Source organism: Ictalurus punctatus, chromosome 9 (assembly GCF_001660625.3).
Source record: "Ictalurus punctatus breed USDA103 chromosome 9, Coco_2.0, whole genome shotgun sequence".
Classification (NCBI taxonomy): Eukaryota; Metazoa; Chordata; class Actinopteri; order Siluriformes; family Ictaluridae; genus Ictalurus; species Ictalurus punctatus.
Genome location: NC_030424.2, coordinates 2,382,865 through 2,402,664, shown reverse-complemented (window position 1 = coordinate 2,402,664; position 19,800 = coordinate 2,382,865). Strand labels below are relative to the sequence as shown.

The following is a 19,800-nucleotide window of genomic DNA, read 5'->3' as shown; positions in this document are numbered from 1 at the left end:
AAGGATGAAGCATTGGAAGTTGATCAGTTTCAGCAGAACGTACAGATGACGAGGTGAGAGCGCCGGACAGACTAGAAGGACCAGAGCACCGCCGCGTCACTCTTTTTAGGCAGAAAACAACAAGCCCTAAAATCCCACTTCACTACTTTCAGAAGGGAGACTCAAGGCATTGTGGGTAATTTAGACAACTGTACACACACGTGAAAATAAAGCATACATTTTTTTTTTAATTCAATCTTTGAAGATCACAAAGATTAATATGAATATCGTTCAGGGTGGACTTTCCCTTTAAGTATGCTAGACTAGAAAATTCTTCTGTACTTCACTCCATCCACACACACACACACACACACACACACACACCAATCACACTTCTTGGCCACTGGCGCCTGTTCTCGAGAGCCATGTGTTACGAGGTCTTGATCCAGACACACGAGGCCAATGAAACAGACTGTTCATTCAGAGTTCCTCATGTTTCCTGTCCATTCGCGCCCACGCTTAGCCCACACCCGGGCCATGTGGCGTGGGTCACTTCAGTCACATCACGACCGAACAATCGCTCCAATTACAAACAAACCGTCACCTTTCATATGCCGGATCACGCCGGAAGGAGATCCTGCACCTCTCGGGATTGAAGCGACGGCATTCCAGGATTTATTCACGTGAAATTGAACGCGATCGTTTTCTTAATGATGCTACGGTCACGTTTTCATGCGAGAAGCGCGAGAACTTTTGTTAGAAGATGACCGATTTGATAAACTACCTAGCAATTTAAGTTGACTCCTGCAATCGATGCTAGTCTAACCCGTCATTAGCAAAGAAAATCAAGCGAACTTAGAGTTATAAGATATATAGCCAGTTAGTCATTTTTTCTTGTTTATTATTAGATGGAGTTCACGTCTAGGGAGGTAAAGGAGACGAGTCCTTGCTTACCCCAGGATATTGAAACGTTTTTCAACACTGCAGTCTGGCGACTTGTTTATATTTAAACACACTGATGGCTATAGCGCTATAGTGTACTATAAAGTACATTGTGTTGCACGAGAAGGTCACGGCGATGATCTGGCACAAGTTTTGATTCGTTTTTGACTGACGTGTAGCACACAGTCTTCGGCTGGATGAAAGGAGAGGAGACCTTTGAGGTTTGTAACGAGACACTACAAGTTACATGGCGGCGTTGTGGAGTAATTCGAATAAGTCAAGATAAGGAAGCCCCATTGATCTCAGTGTTCAGATTATATGTGCAGTATTTTTTTTTTTTTAAAACAAGTTGGGAATATTCGAGTACTGTTCATGTCTATACAGAATGTTCTGCGATCTTTTCCCTCCCGGTTCAGTTGCTGGATCACCTCTCCCTACCTCTACCTCACGTCCTACAAATTAAGCAGTGCTTCCACACTCAACTCGAGAATCATTTCTATCCATACAGGCCACTCAGGTGCTGGTTCGGTCTCTCGTCATTTCGAGACCGGACTACCGCGACAGGCAGGTCTTCCTCCGAGCACCATTCGACCTCCACGACGGATCTAGAACGTAGCAGTTCGACTTGTTCTCAACCTTCCCAAGTTCTCCCACACCACCCCATAGCTACGCTCCCTCCACTGGCTTCCTGTAGCTGCCTGCATTAGATTTAAAATGCTGATGCTTGCCTACAAAGTCGTACATGGACCAGCAGCCACTTACCTCGAGTCACTGATCACACCCGGCTCCCTCCGAACCTCTAGCACCGCTAGACTGGTACCACCATCTCTCTGGGTACAAGGAAGGCCTGAATCAAGACTCCTCTCTGTTCCGGCACCTACTGTAAGTGGTGGAATGAACTTCCCCTAGATGTCTATACAGCAGAGTCACTGTCTAAAGACCCACCTCTTCCTCAAGGACTTAAATTAGCACTTCATTTAAAAAAAAAAAAAAAAGGTCCGTTTTCATACTATATTACCTCCCAACAGAGTTAAGACGGATGGTATTCTTAGTCTGTGACCCAGTACCGCGATGTATTCATTGATAGAGACTTCAAAGCACTTCTGTAAGTAGTCTGGATAAGGACTTGGGCCAAATGCCGTAAATGTAAATAAGTGTTAAACGTAAGACCTTCCGAAGTCCGATTTGCAATACACGGATAGGACAGTGAGACAAAATGTCCCACCCATCAACGGGAAATCAGGAACGGTGCAGTGTACGAGTGCGCATGCAGCTTATACGTCGATGAAGTAAGAAGTGACTGATGGGAAACGCTGGCCAAGCTGAATACATGTTCGTAAAATAAAAGAACAAGCATCTAATTAAGTTCGAACACTGCAGAGAGGCGAAAACGATGACGTGATGAGGTTGACGGACTAGAGGTACAGCGGAAGAGAAAGCCTTAAAGATCTTCAAGTTATTAATTAAATGAAAGCTCCAGTTGACCCATACTCAAGCCTTTCCCATCAGGAAAGAACATTTTCCTTTTTTAGGTCATGAAACGGGCTGATCGTGCATTAAAATGCCTTTAAAGAATCCTCACGCAGTCCCCTCCGAAACTATTTTAACGGCAAGGCCAATTCATTTATTTCTGCTGTACACCAAAGACATTCGGGTTTGAGATAAAGATATGATTATGAGAAGAGAGTTTAGAATTTCAGCCTTTATTTCCGGTTTTTATAATGTATATATATATACACAGCACGTTTTGTATCAGAAGACCAAATTTGTAGGCAAGCAAAAATATCGGAACACATGACTGACTGGTGTTTGTTACCAAAGGCGTATCCTGGTTGCTTAAACAAATAGCTCTGAAAGTCTACTCTTGGTTTTAGCCTTCAGTTTCACCTGTAAAGACCGCATTTGTAAAAAGGATAAACCAAGATGAAGACCAGAGAGCTGTCTATGGGAGAAAAGCAAGCCATTTGGAAGCTGACAAACAACAGAAGTTCAAATCAGAGGCATCAATGATTGGAGTTCTTATCTAATTATCTGGGGGAGGGGAGGGGTGGTGAGTGAACTCTATCACCTTTGAATCGCTTTAGAATTCAGTTCACACGTTACCCAAAAAGCCAAACAAATCTCCAGTACAGCTTTGGCTGGAACTCTTAGCTTCTCTCACTTTTTGCACAGTTGCTAGCACATCGTACACAACATTCGTGTTCTCCCAACCACAAGACCACACATCTACCCCCACCTACCATCGATCTACTTTTCAAGCTGCGCCCACAATCCAAAAAGGGAGTACTCCTGGAGAAATGCAAGATCTACGTGGTGCGGAATCGCCACGAATCCACGCTAATTAAACTCGCAAACCATTTGCGAATTAAAAAAAAAAAAAAAAAAAAAAAAATTTAAATTAAGGCTATACGGTATAGCAGATAAAATGCACAAAGACTACCGTTTGCTGAATAAAAGTACAGACTAGCTCTCAAGTAAGCTATACAAGATAACCGCGTGACCCTGTTACGTTAGCTCGTTTATTTCGCTTCATCGCAGAAGACTTGTACAAAGATGAACCTTGAGCGTGGAACGCCCTCAGAACATCTCCGGGCACAGATGTGACCGATTCCAAGGTGAGAATTTCACCTAGATTTGCAAATGTACTCCTCAATCAAGGTGTCGGTTTGATCTGCCGAGTTTCGCCATGGTATGCTAATGCGCTCCACGGCCTGCCTGTAAAGATTTTTTAGAAAAATAAAATAAAAAAAACAAAAAAAAAAAATCACTCGACTGGGACTTTTTTTTTTTTTTTGCTTTCCTTTAAAAGTATTTGTTTTAGCATCTTTTACCTTATTCTGAATCGGCTCACATGGAAGCCATTCTGCAAATATCGATTTCTGCAGTTATTCGCAAAGGTCCTGGGTGTACTTCTCTCTCTCCTTTTTTTTTTTTCAATTAAACCTGGAAGCACCTGGGTCAAGTGGATCAATTCAGCACCCGCGGCTACATGTTAAGTACAGATTTACTCCGATTGACTGGAGTCAACATATTGACCAAGCCAGAGCCACTGCGTACGGAGCTTCCTCCATCACAAAAACAGTGACACTGACTTAAAGGAGAGCTGGTGAGACACGGATTCACCACGGGCTGGGGTTGCTCTTCAACCTGATTGGTCAGAACGTATTGATTCGTTTTCGATAACACCAGCCGCCCATCAGTCGCAAACCCCAGATGTATATGAACACGCTCGTCCTAATACGTTATTGTTTCTATAGTAACCGCTCATTCACAAGGACTTGGTGGAAGCCCCACAAACAGATTTATATAATAATTTAAAATAATAATTGATACGGTTATATTATCCGAGAGGAGATTTAACAGTTTTGGAAGGAGTCTCCAGTGTCAGCGCTTTGTAACGGTCACGGTTAAAGCTGTATCATTAAGTTTTCCAGCATGCTTGGAAATCAGAGGCGTTTACACTAGGGAATAAATGTTTAAAAGCCGCTATAATGTAAGCGCTAACAGCAGGTAACTCACTTCTCGGCCCTTCCAGAACATTTTAACGTAAGCGCACATGGCTAAAAAGTACAACGATGTATGTTTGTTTTTTTTAAACGATAAACGTAAAAGGAGCGTTTAGTCTTTTAGTCGACAGAAGACAAAACCAATTCGGCACCAAAGTGAAAGCTAAATTCCATATATAGATTCAGCAGGTAATGAACATTCTGGATATAATCCTATAGGAGACAGACACAGAGCGCGAGAGATGTATAATATTAAAAAAGGACCCTAGTGCGAGCAAGTGCAGAGCTAGAAGACACACACACACACAAAAAAAAAAACACTCGAGATGCAGAACAGCCCACATCCAGCTTCAGCTCACACTCTTACCAGGCTTTCTGACTCACTCGGCTCCTTTTTTAGCATAAATTTTCACCTACACACACTGCAATTTTAGACTGAACAGAAACACCAGATCTATAACAGTATTTCTCATGCTGTCTTGCTACTTCCCCAAACCATATACACTCATGCCACCCTTTCTAAACCTCAGATTCAGGTTAACAATAGGGTGATGGCACTCAAGCGGCTCGCGGTTGTGTTTATGTGACAGCCTACTACAGAGTGCAGGAGCATCTTCCGGATGACGACTTTTTCTGGATGCTGCTGACATCTAATCAAGTCTGCCCACATAAACCCCGAGGACTAGTCCACACGAACAGGTGAATATGCTTTTCCTTCTTTCCAGTCCACGTGAAGTAAAAACCACTCCGTGTTCACACTGCAGTGTGCATGCGGGAAAGCACGGGATAGCGGCAGAACCAGAAGTGATGTACGAGACGTTGTACATCGTAAAACAAACAAACAAACATTCATCCAGACCGAAACACTTTAGATTACCTCCATCCCCTGGACTTTTTCATTCGATTACACCAAAATAGCAAGACTGGATCAAGTCCCAACACCACCCCTTGTATGGACTCGTATGGTTTGACTCCTCCCAGGTAGGAGGAGCTGGAGCTTGTCCCACACCACCCTCTGGACTTCAGCTTCAATTCCTCCCAAGTAGGACGATCTGGATTAGGGTCCGACTGCCTCCCCTGAACATCTGGATCAATTCCAACTCCATCCCCCAGCCTTAGGGTTCGACTCCTCTCAGGTAGGAGCTGAATCTAGTCCCACTCCACCCTCTGGACTTCAGCTTCAATTCTGCCCAGGTAGGAGGATCTGAATTTGGTCAGACGCCATTCAATGGACTTCGGGTTTAATTTCACCCAAGATAGGAGGAGCTTTATCAACTCCGACTCCACCCCCTGGGACTTATGGTTTGACTCCTCCTAGGAAGGAGGAGCTGGACCTAGTCCCACTTCACCCACTAGACTTCAGCTTCAATTCTACCCCGAGTAGGAGGGGCTGGATTAAAGCTGACTTCACCCTGGACTTTTGGTTCAAATCTGCTTTTTGAAGTCATCGTTGTAGGACTACTGTGATCTCCACAACACCAGGATGATGGAACTTGTGCTAACAAACTGTCCTGCAGTATGATATTTAATTTCCATGTTTGATCGCTTTGTACAATATAACGCATATTTTACCTCCCTACAAATACATACCTACACATTTTATTTACATCTAACAAACGGAAGCGGCAGAGAGCGCATAGCAAAATGCTGGTTTGATCTTGTAAAAAGGTTGATTGGCTGACAAATTTGGACAGTAACAGGCAGTCTATTACACAGTAACAGGTGATCAGGTTAATTTCAAGCCCTGATCATTTCACTTCAACACTAAACAAACCTGCCGCTTCTGCAGGAAATAACAGTCTTCCTTTTTTTTTTTTTTTTCCACGGGTGTGAAGTTTCACAGCGCGCCAGCCGAGATTTAGCACCGGGTTAGTGAAAGCGAGATGGTTCGGATACCACAGCGGGAGCGCAGCACCAGCGTGCAATCACGGTTCATTTACATATCACCTCCCGTGAGCGTCAGGAGCAGCAGAGGTGAATAACTGCACACGAATGGAGGGAAAACATCGGATTTAACGACACTAAAACTCCTCTGGTCGCTCCTCTTCGATCCGGACGGATTCCGGACTCGCGGCGACGACGTTCTTGGTTTTCTCTCGCGACCAAAGTCGAGTTTGTCGTTACAGCCATCATTATCGCGTTGAAATGCAAGTTGTTTTTTTTTTTAATTCGTTAGCGGGTGGGCAACATTTTCGCAACGCCCAGGCACGCATGGTCTAAATTAAAACGACGACGGCTGAGGATATCCTTCTGTAGAGATGAGAACTTACTTTGACAGTGTCGTGTCGCTTTTCGATTTAGTTTCCAGAGAAGAGCGTACAGAAATCATAGGAATTATTTCACCATATTAGCTAACTTTTATACCTCTGTACGTTGTAACTCCGACACAGCAAGCCTAGAACGATCAAGTCCGGACCATAAGACGACCATACCTGACGCTCCACCTCCTTCCAAGGTCACGTTCCATAAATTCCCATCTCCGTCTCTCTCTACTCGTGATAAAAATTTTGGCACCCACCACCTCACGCTCTCCTCCTCGAGAGTCTGTAACGGAAGGTGCGGCATTATACCGAGAACCAGAAGCCACCCAGACCTAGAGCCCAGAGCTCTCAGAGTTCTCCCCATTTCACAGCGCCACGAAAATCACTCTTCCCATCACTATGCAGAGTTTGTTGTCATTTGTACATTCTTAGGTAAACAGTTAACGTTTCTACCCATTGCATCAGACAGTTCTGAACGGCGCATTTCCTTCCCTTCCTTGCACAGACATTTTCTTACATTATGTAATGATTCACAATTGTATGTTCAAGGGCAAGTTATTCCATAGGTTTAGGACTACGAATTATGTCTGGTTTCCGTACGGAAAGCCATTTTCAGCCTTCAAAAAGATCCACATCATCACACACATGCATACACTCTTAAAAATAAAAAGGGTCCAATTAGAATTTTTTTTTTAAATTCAGCCTGATGCCACAGGAGAAAACTTAACTTGCACAAGGAACCGTTTACTCGCGCGTTGTTTAGAGAACCACATGGTTACTGGTGCGTTAAACAACCCAGAAATGGTTCTTCACAGCAAGGAACCATGTTATCAGATGTTCTCTTAAAAAAAAAATTTAAAAAATTCAAGGATCCAAAGTTAGGTTCTTAGGAGAGTGTGATGCTAGGAGAACCCTCTCCAGGCCCACAAATAACCTCAGGGTTCTCACATTAACCTGTTAATGGATGATAACTTGAAGAACCAATACCCTGCTCTGAAGAACCTATAATGAATCAAAGAACCCTACAGCTCAACTCAAGCACTCTATACAGTGAAAAATGGTTCCGACCAAAAAAAAAAAAAAAAAAGTTCTTTGCAGAACCTAAGGTGCTGTAAAGAACCTATGTTAAAAGAAGGGAGGCTGTAAAAGCAGACTGATGGATTTTTTTTGTAGTAGTAGTTTTGATTTTAGGTCACAGTCATGTGAAGTTATTGCATTAGATAGTATTATATCTCAAGACATGATGTCATGAGCAAAAAGTCAATATACAAAAAAAAAAAAAAAAAACATTAAGGAATACAAATATAAAAGTGTGAACATCTGACTATTGGGCTTTTTTAAAATAAATAAAAGCCCCATCATAATGAAAACAAAGGTGAAAACAGGATTATGACATGCAAATGATCCCATTTAACCCATTACATCATTTTCATATTTAAATACTTTTTTTTTTCTTAAAGAAAGCCGATTGATAAAAATAATCTTAAGTTTCATTACGCTACAAGAAAAGCAAAACAAGCCTCTCAGTGCACGCTACCTGGCCTAAAGTATCTGTACGTACCTTGACATAAAATAAAATTTAAAAAAAAATTATTGTACCAGTTACCCGTGCCCCCCCCCCCCCCCACACACACACTTTCCCTTTATAAGCATGTGCTATGTGCTGTTCATGGTTTTCTTAGAATAGACACATTATCAAAGCTTCATTTCCTTAATGTCTAAGTAGCTCATTACCTCCATGGTCACACTGTCATCACGAGTGCATTCCACTAGACATGTCTTTCCAGCAGACTGCTCCGACTCCCATTAAATTTCCTCGAGCCATTCTGTGGAGATTATATCACTCCAGATTTTCCTGCTTTCAGGCACAATTCACAAGCACACAGCCAGCAAAAAGGACAGACAGCCGACGCTAATGCTCGTCCTTCTTTGCCTCAAGAATCCTTTTTTTAAAATAAATAAATGGTCGGATCTGTTTCTTGATCACGTTTACACCTGATCAGATTACACATCTTATATCCTGATCAAACTGTAGCCAAATACATTTAAAGCTTCCTGTGTTGAGCTGATTTAAAATAAATAAATAAATAAATTTAAAAAAAAAGGTGCATCAGAATTGTTCCATATCAGCTAAAATTATATAATATCTAGCCAACATGACACAAAAGACTGCAAATTTAGTCTCTTAAGTTCCAGGTTTATGCCAGAACCAAGGCAAAGTGGAAATGCATTCAAGGTGCAGTTATAACATTTAAACCGCCGCCCCACCCTCACATCAGTCCCCAAACCCTCAACCACGTCATCCCCAAAACCCTCAACCCCATCATCCCACAAACCCTCAACCACGTCATCCCCCAAACACGTCATCCCCCAAACCCTCACCCACGTCATCCCCCAAACCCTCAACCACGTCATCCCACAAACCCTCAACCACGTCATCCCCCAAACACGTCATCCCCCAAACCCTCACCCACGTCATCCCCCAAACCCTCAACCACGTCATCCCCCAAACCCTCAACCACGTCATCCCACAAACCCTCAACCACGTCATCCCACAAACCCTCAACCACGTCATCCCCCAAACACGTCATCCCCCAAACCCTCACCCACGTCATCCACCAAACCCTCACCCACGTCATCCACCAAACCCTCAACCACGTCATCCCACAAACCCTCAACCACGTCATCCCACAAACACGTCATCCCCCAAACCCTCACCCACGTCATCCCCCAAACCCTCAACCACGTCATCCCCCAAACCCCTGCCCCATCACCCACTCTCACATCATCCCCCAAACCCCTGCACCACCCTCACATCAGTCCCCAGAACCCCTCCAGCCACCCAACCTCACATCATTCCCCAAACCTGGTTCCAACCTCACGTCAGTCCCCAAACCCTCAACCACGTCATCCCCCAAACCCTCACCCACATCAGTCCCCCAAAACCTCACCCACGTCATCCCCCAAACCCTCACCCACGTCATCCCCCAAACCCTCACCCATCACCCACTCTCACATCATCCCCCAAACCCCTGCACCACCCTCACATCAGTCCCCAAAAACCCCCTCCAGCCACCCAACCTCACATCATTCCCCAAACCTGGATCCAACCTCACGTCATACTCCAAACCCCTTCCTACATCACCAAACACTAAAACCATTTTAAAAACAGTGTTTAAATGTAGAAGCCAGCTTTTGCATAACACTTCAAAAGGAGAAACAAGTTGTTGGTTGAATATAATCAGCGGATTTTCACATTAACACAAGATACAAATCAACACAATTAGAATTTGTCTAGCCAAGTGTAAACAAATGTGAAGAAAACCTCATCCAGATATTTCCTAAAGACGAGCCGTGTGAACGTCGAGAGAGTTAATTGTATTTAAATGCTTTAATTGGATGCATTTCCAGCTGCATCTCCTTCATATGACTCATATCGACATAATCCTGATACTCAAAATACATACGATACCCGAGCGCCAACAGGATCCTACAGACGTGAAAGGGTGGTGTATGAACCGTGTGTGTGAGAGAGAGAGACAGTGTTCCACAGCTGCTAGGCTTCTCAGATTTCTCTTTCCTGTTCTGTCTGTCCTCCTACCTTCACGCTAATTGCAATAATTACAACGCCATCTTCTAGCGTCTTCACTGGCTCGGTCTTTAACGTGGCTATTAATTTTCAAACTGAGAAGAACTCATCGATGCAGATCTCATGCTACCGACCTAGAATAAATAAAACCAGCAAGCAGTGCGACTCGTGTTAGACATTACATACCTGAACACATTGAACATGGGGACACGAGTAAAAGGTTATAAAACACTCATCCGGCCATGTTGTTTAATCATTAATGGAAAAAAGCAAATGTTTCTGCAAACCCTGGTGTTGTGTACAGTAATTAAATATCTGTGGGCAGTAACAGGAGTTGTGCCATGTACCATATGCCATATATCTGAGAAGGGAGGCAAATGGATGCCAAATACACCAAGTTAGGGGGTGTAAGTGCTGCGACAGGTTTAATGTTTCAGGAACACACAAAAACCATTGACTAAACATATCAATGCCTATTGCAGTGTATTGTATGACCTTTAATAATGGTGTGTTTGACGATCGCCTCCTTTACCAAACAAACAGTCACGGAGCCATCCCGCTTCGGACCAGATCCATCTTTTAACCCGGGAATACCACAGCGACGTGTGGCTACAGGTAATGAATCCCCATTTAAACCGCTTTACAGCAAAACCACACACACACACACACGACACAATGACTGATGCAGCATGTTTGATGTGAACGAGCCGCCCACACGAGTAAAAGCAGATTGTTTTCCATCACGCTTCAGTCACGATGCTGACTCGGAGTCAGCGCTCGTCTTTAACTCGCTCCAGCGACACCACAGTCGTGCCTCGTTCGGGCTGGAACTCAGCAGGACATTACACCATCCTACAGACAAACGTCACGTCTGCACCAACGCAGCACTCAGAGCTAGAAACGCTTCCGAAGTCTACGGCACGCTGCAGGACGTACAGATTCTTAAGATATGAATCAGAGCGTTCTGGATTCTGATTGGTCAGAGAGTGCTCAACAGCCTCATTAACATTTCATCTCATTTCTATACTGACTAACACGGGTAAATATTTACCCTACTTTTTTTTTTTTTTTTTTTTTAATATAAACACACTTGACTTACTAATCTCCTTACCTATTTAAATTTTAGATGAGCTTGATTAAGGAACAGTAAATAGAAGCAAATTCAAAACCTTGTTTCTTAGTTAAAAACCAGAATGCAATTTAAAAACAAAAAAAAAAAAAACGGGCTTTTTAATAATCCTGGATTTTGGAAATTGTCGCCGTATTAATCAGCAGAATTTCTCTTGCCTACTGCATCATTGTGGATTCTTGGGATCACCTACTCGAAAACAAATTTGACCATTATATATTTGTATATTTATTCAAAGTAAAGCTCTGCATCATGTTCACTCCTGCAGGAAGTGACGGAGAGTAAATAGGACCGGCTGTTTACACACACACACACACACACAGGCCGCTCAGATCATCTGCATGCTGTTTGACCAGTTGTTAAGTCAGAGTGTTTAATGCACTTTGTTTGCTCGGGATTTACCGCTCCCATAGGAGTCAGTGGCTCAGTGTGTGGCCCGCCATACAACTTTCAGACAACCATGACTACAGGCTACTCGCCCTGAGAGACCAGTTTATCACCCGGCCGCAGGTCTCTCATTTGTTTTCCCATCCTTGTGAGGACCTTTCAATGACTTACTACTGCTAATGAATGCTATGCTACACCTCGGTCAAACATTAAAAAACAAGAGGAAACATTTAGGCTCTATTTGTTTTTAAAACATCTGGGAGTCTCTCAGGAGTTTATTTATATATATATATATATATATATATATATATATATATATATATATATATATATATATATATATATATATATATATATATATATATATATAAAAATTTAATTAAAGTTAAAAAATTAAAAGTAGTTTTCCTGGTTTTCATTATAAACCATACACACCATCAACAATACTATATTAACAAATAAACTACACTTTATCTTACTTAGACTTTGCGTTTCTGATCTTTTACAATAAGCAAAATTAAATAACCAAAAGCTGTTTTATTAAAAGGATTAATCCAGTGTTTTCTGATCACCACACATGAATTGCCACACATTTTCCCTGCACAGAGAAAAGAACAAAACTTGTTTACTGCAAAATCTCTCACAACTGCTGTCTAATGGCACTTCTTGAATTCTCTCAATGAACGCTAATGTAATTTTTTTTTTTTTTTTTGGGGGGAAGATGTCTTCATGAATTATTCAGTCAGAGTGTTTTGTAAATGAAGCTCTAAATCTGTTCCTGCATAATCTATTCTTTCAGAGACGGGACCAACAAGACTGGGATGCAAACAATCTACCAAATCATGTTAGCAAGCTGTTAGCGTAATTGTCTGCGGTCGTGATGTCTCCAAAGTACACTAACAAAGTGACGCGAAATAGCTATAAATTTTTTTTTTTTTTACTGTACTGCTCCATTGTTCAGGAAGTATTCAATTTTATGCAAATGAGACAGTTATTGAAGAGCGACGGCCAAACGGATCGTTTGAACTGAAACTAATCTACGTGACAAGCTGAGCTAGTTCGTAAGCTGACACTAGCTAGGATTGGTAAGAGTTGTGAACTCGTTGTAAACCTGCATCAGCTGAGGAAAAACAAGCCTCGCAGAGCCACCATGCTCGGAGAATAGTGTGTCCTGACATCCAGGAGGAAGATCCGCATCAATAATGCATGACAAGTGTGCAGGAAAAAGACCCGATGGAAATATGTCTCAGTGCGGAGACGAGAAACACGAGAGCTGGAGACTCTTCAGGGTTTTCCATACAACTGAGAGGAGCATCTCCTTTATTAATTGTCTTTATTTGGCAACTAAAGTTTTTCAATTAATTAGTTACATGTCTCAAATTAATTATTATTATTCGATTTATCAAGTCTTAATATCAAGCATATAAAAGTGTTCATATTAAATATAAATATACTTGTACCATACTTTATAAAGCATTTTAAAACAGCTTTGCAATTTGCCATTTAATTGAAAGTACTTAATGTCTTGGTATTTACAGCTCCAATTAATTTGCATACTAGTATTTGTAGTAGTAATAGTTTTAGCAGTAGGGGTAATAGTATGATTAGTAGTAGGGGTAGTAATAGTAAAGGTAGTAAGAAGAGTAGTAGTAGCAGCAGGGGTAGGAGTAGTATTGGGGTAGGAGTACTAAGGAGTAGTAGCAGCATTAGGGGTAGGAGTAGTAGTATTAGGGGTAGGAGTAGTAGGAGTATTAGGGGTAGGAGTAGTAGTATAAGGAGTATTATGGGTAGGAGTAGTAGTATTAGGAGTAGTAGTAGTATTAGGGGTAGGAGTAGAAAGGAGTAGTAGCAGCATTAGGGGTAGGAGAAGAAGTATTAAGAGTAGTATTAAGAGTAGTATTGGGGTAGGAGTAGTAGCAGCATTAGGGGTAGGAGAAGTAGTATTAAGAGTAGTATTAGGAGTAGGAGTAGTAGTAGTATGAGGAGTAGTATTAGGGCTAGGAGCAGTAGTATTAGGAGTAGGGGTAGGAGCATTGGGGTAGTAAGGAGTAGGAGCAGTAGTAGTAGGGGTAGGAGCATTAGGGGTAGTAAGGAGTAGGAGCATTAGGGGTAGTGAATAGTAGTAGCAGCATTAGGGGTAGGAGCATTAGGGGTAGTAAGGAGTAGGAGCATTAGGGGTAGGAGCATTAGGGGTAGTGAGTAGTAGTAGCATTAGGGGTAGGAGCATTAGGGGTAGTGAGTAGTAGTAGCAGCATTAGGGGTAGGAGCATTAGGGGTAGTAAGGAGTAGGAGCATTAGGGGTAGGAGCATTAGGGGTAGTGAGTAGTAGTAACATTAGGGGTAGGAGCATTAGGGGTAGTAAGGAGTAGTATTTGGAGTAGGGGTAGTAAGGAGTAGTAGTATTTGGAGTAGGGGTAGTAAGGAGTAGTATTTGGAGTAGTAGCATTAGGGGTAGGAGTAGTAGCATTAGGGGTAGGAGTAGTAGGGGTAGGAGTAATAGGGGTATTAGGAGTAGTAGCATTAGGGGTAGTAAGGAGTAGTAGTATTAGGGGTAGGAGTAGGATTGGGGTAGTAGTATTAGGGATAGGAGTAGTAGTAGCAGCATTAGGGGTAGGAGTATTAGGGGTAGTAAGGAGTAGTATTCAGAGTAAGGGTAGTAAGGAGTAGTAGTAGCATTGGGGTAGGAGTAGTAGTATTAGGGGTAGGATGTAGTAAGGAGTAGTAGTATTAGGGGTAGCAGTAGTACTAGTATTAGGAGTAGTAGTAGTATTAGCAGCATTAGGGGTAGGAGTAGTAGTATTAGGAGTAGTAGCATTAGGGTAGTATTAGGGGTAGGAGTAGTAGTATTCAAAGTAGTATTAGGGGTAGGAGTAGTAGTATTAGGAGTAGTAGCATTAGGGGTAGGAGGAGTAGTAGTATTGGGGTAGTAGTATTAGGTATAGGAGTAGTAGTAGCATTAGGGATAGGATTATTAGGAGTAGTAGCATTAGGGGTAATAGTAGTATTGGGGTAGGAGTAGTAGGAGTATTGGGGTAGTAGCATTAGGGGTAGGAGTAGTAGTAGTATTAGGGGTAGGAGTAGTAGTATTAGGAGTAGTAGTAGTATTAGGGGTAGGAGAAGTAGTATTAGGAGTAGTAGTAGCATTAGGGATAGGAGTATTAGGAGTAGTAGCATTAGGGGTAGTAGTAGTATTGGGGTAGTAGTAGCATTAGGGGTAGGAGTAGTAGTGGGGTAGGAGTAGTAGTATTATTAGGAGTAGTAGTGGGGTAGGGGTAGTAGTATTAGGAGTAGTAGTAGCATTAGGGGTAGGAGAAGTAGTATTAGGAGTAGTAGTAGCATTAGGGGTAGGAGAAATAGTATTAGGAGTAGTAGCATGAGGGGTAGGAGGAGTAGTAGTATTGGGGTAGGAGGAGTAGTAGTATTGGGGTAGGAGGAGTATTAGGAGTAGGAGCATTAGGGGTAGTAAGGAGTAGTCGTATTAGGGGTAGGAGTAGTAGTATTAGGAGTAGTAGCATTAGGGGTAGGAGCAGTAAGGAGCAGTACTAGTATTAGGGGTATGAGTAGTAAGGAGTAGTATTAGGGGTAGGAGTAGTAAGGAGTAGTAGTAGCATTAGGGGTAGGAGTAGTAAGGAGTAGTATTAGGGGTAGGAGTAGTAAGGAGTAGTATTAGGGGTAGGAGTAGTAAGGAGTAGTAGTAGCATTAGGGGTAGGAGTAGTAAGGAGTAGTAGTAGTAGTATTAGGGGTATGAGTAGTAAGGAGTAGTAGTAGTATTAGGGGTATGAGTAGTAAGGAGTAGTATTAGGGGTAGGAGTAGTAAGGAGTAGTAGTAGCATTAGGGGTAGGAGTAGTAAGGAGTAGTAGTAGCATTAGGGTTAGGAGTAGGAGGAGTATTGGGGTAGGAGCATTAGGGGTAGTAAGGAGTAGTATTTGGGGTAGTAAGGAGTAGTATTTGGGGTAGGGGTAGTAAGGAGTAGTATTTGGAGTAGGGGTAGTAAGGAGTAGTATTTGGAGTAGGGGTAGTAAGGAGTAGTATTTGGAGTAGGGGTAGTAAGGAGTAGTATTTGGAGTAGGGGTAGTAAGGAGTAGTATTTGGAGTAGGGGTAGTAAGGAGTAGTATTTGGAGTAGGGGTAGTAAGGAGTAGTAGTAGCATTAGGGGTAGTATTAGGGGTGGGAGTAGTAGTATTAGAAGTAGTAGCATTAGGGGTAGGAATAGTAGGAGTATTATGGGTAGGAGTAGTATTAGGGGTAGGAGTAGTAGGAGTATTATGGGTAGGAGTAGTATTAGGGGTAGGAGTAGTAAGGAGTAGTAGCAGCATTAGGGGTAGTATTAGGGGTAGGAGTAGTAGTAGCATTAGGGGTAGGAGTAGTAGGAGTATTAGGGGTAGGAGTAGTAAGGAGTAGTAGCAGCATTAGGGGTAGGAGTAGTAGTATTAGGAGTAGTATTGGGATAGGAGTAGTAGTATTAGGAGTAGGAGCATTAGGGGTAGGAGTAGTATTAGGGGTAGGAGCATTAGGGGTAGTAAGGCTTAGTAGTATTAGGGGTATTAAAGAGTAGTAGTATTAGGAGAAGTACTATTAGAGGTAGTAGTATGAGTAGTAGGAGCATTAGGGGTAGGAATAGTAAGGAGTAGTAGTAGTAGTATTAGGGGTATGAGTAATAAGGAGTAGGAGTAGTAGTAGAGGTAGGAGTATTAGGGGTAGTAGTAAGGAGTAGGAGTAGTATTAGGGGTAGAAGTACTAGTATTAGGGGTAGGAGTACTAGTAGTATTAGGGGTAGTTGTACTACTATTAGGAGGAGTAGTAGTATTAGGGGTAGGAGTACTACTATTAGGAGTAGTATTAGGAGTAGTATTAAGGGTAGGAGTAGTAAGGAGTAGTAGTAGCAGCAGGTTAAGGTCTAAGTAGTATAGCATCTTCAAATTAGATTCAACAATTTCTTGCAAAATTATGATTGTTTACATTAAACTTCATTTTTTAAAAATAATTCATTCATCCTATATCTCAGTACTTTCTCCCTATATGCATGTACATCGTTTCATTACTCTATCCTTTAACAGTCACTACTGAACAATCCGAGGAACATGCCTGAAAACAGCTTTATAAACAAAGCTCATTATTATTACTACCGACTCATGTTTTCATTTCATCACGTGTGTGGTTTCAGATCTCAAAAGGCTCACGAGACACCCAAAGCATTAACTTTAAATCAATACGAAAATTAAACCGTCAACACTTGGCACATAAAGTGGCATGAAAGCGGCATTCAGTGATCTTTTCCCCTGTAAAACTCAGACAGCTCCATTCCGGTGGTAATAATGGGCCATAATTATGATATCTGATGCACTGTGAGACTTAATGAAAAATGAACGCTCGGATGGATTTAGTCCATCGAACAGCATGAGAGCCTGTAACTTTTCCTTTCAAATAACCTTACTTAAAAATATCTATATATAACGTCTTGGTGTAAATGGGCCAGAGGGGCTAAGCTCTTCCTCTCCTTCAAGAAAAGGAGAAGAAAATACAACAATTTCTCTTCTTTGTTGAACAAATAGCTGGAAGTGTCCACAGTTCTAATACGACATTCTTTCCATAGCAACAGCTCACACACGGACTGAATGCTGAACCGGAAGCTATAACGTCCTATTACTTATTTACATTAGCCGTGTAGCTCTTGTACAAAACATGAAGGTTGGGACAAGAATGAGATGAGTATAGTATGGTGAAAGAAAGAGTCACTACAAGTTTCTCCCTTTTTAATCGATTAGGACCAGTGACGCTGGAGACTTACCTCAGAAAATGACGGCACAATGACGCCAAGTCCAGCAAACAAACTGCAGGGAAACAAAAAGGACAGCATTAATAACGAAAACTGAAGAAAAAGAAGAATCGAAACATACTGCAAAATGTTAAGAGAACACTGGGATGAGATATAGAGAAGATTGCCGTGTAACAAATCTCTTGTTTTCCAAAAACAACAACAAAAAAAAACAAACATGTGCTACAAAGCTAACTCGCTAGGTAGCCTGTGAGGTTCCATATTATTTGGAAGTTTGAAAATGGCTAAGCAAATTATCAAGCTAGCATTTACTTCCTGTTTATGGTTCTAGAACATTGGCATTGGGTTAAAGTGAGCTAGCTAATATAGCACGACCGTGCAGCTTACCTGGCTTGCTAATGAGGCAGGCTTGCTAGTTAGCTTTAAATTAGTTTAATTGATTCATGCGAGTGATTCCATAACTGTTGTGGCATTTAACCCAAAATCACTTCTTACACGGTTTTTGAGTCTTACACAAGAAGAAATATAGAATTAGAATAGCATAGAGTTAGCAAAAACACATAATATTAGTTAACTAGCATCCATGCTAATGGCATCAGTACAACTCTAATGATTTACTAACGTCCGAGTTATTTTAATGATTTAGACACGGTTTTTTTTAAGTGCTGCGGAGGTTTTACTAATGTTTTAAGACATTTATCTGAAATAGACCAGTTTAAAGTTGTTGTTTAAACATGTTCTAGCTGTATTTTACCTTTAGTTTATAAACCTATTTGTAAATGTAATACATCAGAAGCAAACACACACACAAATGGCTCCTCAATCATGAGTTTATTTATTTATTTATTTATTTATTTATTTATTTATTTTAGTTGTACTCTTTACTTGTAATTACCTGTCAGGTATAAAGCAGGGAGCTGGAGGGAAGAAGGAGCAGGGTGGGTTTTAAAAGCCAGGAGGTAGTCAATCAGATAAATCCAAAATGGCGGTTGAAACCAAGCCAGGTGATCAACAAACAGACTTAAATAAACTCAAGAAGAAAAGGGGGGGAAAACCCCCCCAAAACTTTAACAGTAAAACAAACAAACAAACAAACAAACAAACTCGTGGAATCACAGAAAAGGCTTGTGCGAGATTTTCTGAAGTGTGTGTGTGAGAAGGTGAGTTTGTAAATGGGAGACAGGTGTGTGTGATTAGTAATCAGGACACTGTGAGCAGATATAGGAGTCATGTGACTTGGTCAGGTGATGAGGCTGGTCTTGTAAACCGATATACCTATTTAAACCTATTTATAAATCCATAGGCAAATAGGTTCAAATAAAATCTTTGCATGAAGGTTCAATTGAATATTTTTTAGAAAAAAAAGAAAAAAGAAGAAGAAGAAAAAAAAAGAAGTCAGGTGATGAGGAGAATCTTGTTGAGTTCAGAGTGTGATGTCTATTCTAATCAAGGATAATTTAGCGTGTAATCAATTCATGTTGTGTATGTGCAAATCTGTCCTGCAGTTATTAATGTAGATAACGAGAACATCCCAGTTAGCAAGTAGAATTGTCCTTGTGTCATTTTTCCTCAGTGGGAGGAGCAAAGAAGCGAAGGAGTGAAGCAGGGAAAGGAAATGAAGCGGTGCCAAGGGTTCTGCTCTCCTTTCAGTACCATTCTTACACTGTTAGAATCATTTTTGATGTGTTTGATGTGCCGAGGATTCTGGGAGTTGAAGTGTGAGACGGGAGCAGCGGTCAGAGACGTGACGTTAACGTGTTACTGTTACGTCACGTCCAACGCCTGCTTGTGTAGCAACACGAGAGCTAATGGGCGTGTCTCAGAGTGGAGGTCGTACCCCAGAGAGCAACAGGGTCACAGTGTTCACGTAAAGCAAAGCACTTTGGCCCAATTTTCCCAGAATAGGCCCCTGTGACTCTGACCTGGTTAAACCTTTTACTGACAAGTAAAGAATGAATGAATGAAGTAAGGAAGGAATCAATGAATCAGCGAATCGATGGATGAATCAGTGAATCGACAAATCAATGAATCTCCCCTATAGCTAGTGGTGCAAAAGTTGGTCACGAATAATAAATATACAACTTGTTGTAGTAGTTACATAATCTGTAGTTTGTTCTCTCGCTCACACACACGCTTTCTCTCTCACTCTCGCGCTCTCTCTCTCACACACACACAGCAACTATGGAAGAGAAAAAACAGGAAACAGGGACAGGAAAGGGAAAAGAATGG

General features: G+C 41.7%; 1 long non-coding RNA gene across 1 annotated transcript in view; it reads right to left on the bottom strand.

Moving 5' to 3' along the window:
• Nucleotides 1–18,960, bottom strand: part of LOC124628484 (uncharacterized) — a 28,774-nt gene extending 9,814 nt beyond the window's left edge. Inside the window, exons 1-2 of the long non-coding RNA XR_006983017.2 lie at nucleotides 18,467–18,960; nucleotides 17,584–17,626 (exon numbers count right to left, since the gene is read on the bottom strand). This is a non-coding gene — a long non-coding RNA (uncharacterized LOC124628484). The remainder of the gene's footprint in view (nucleotides 1–17,583; nucleotides 17,627–18,466) is intronic.
• Between the last annotated feature and the right edge of the window lie 840 nt (nucleotides 18,961–19,800).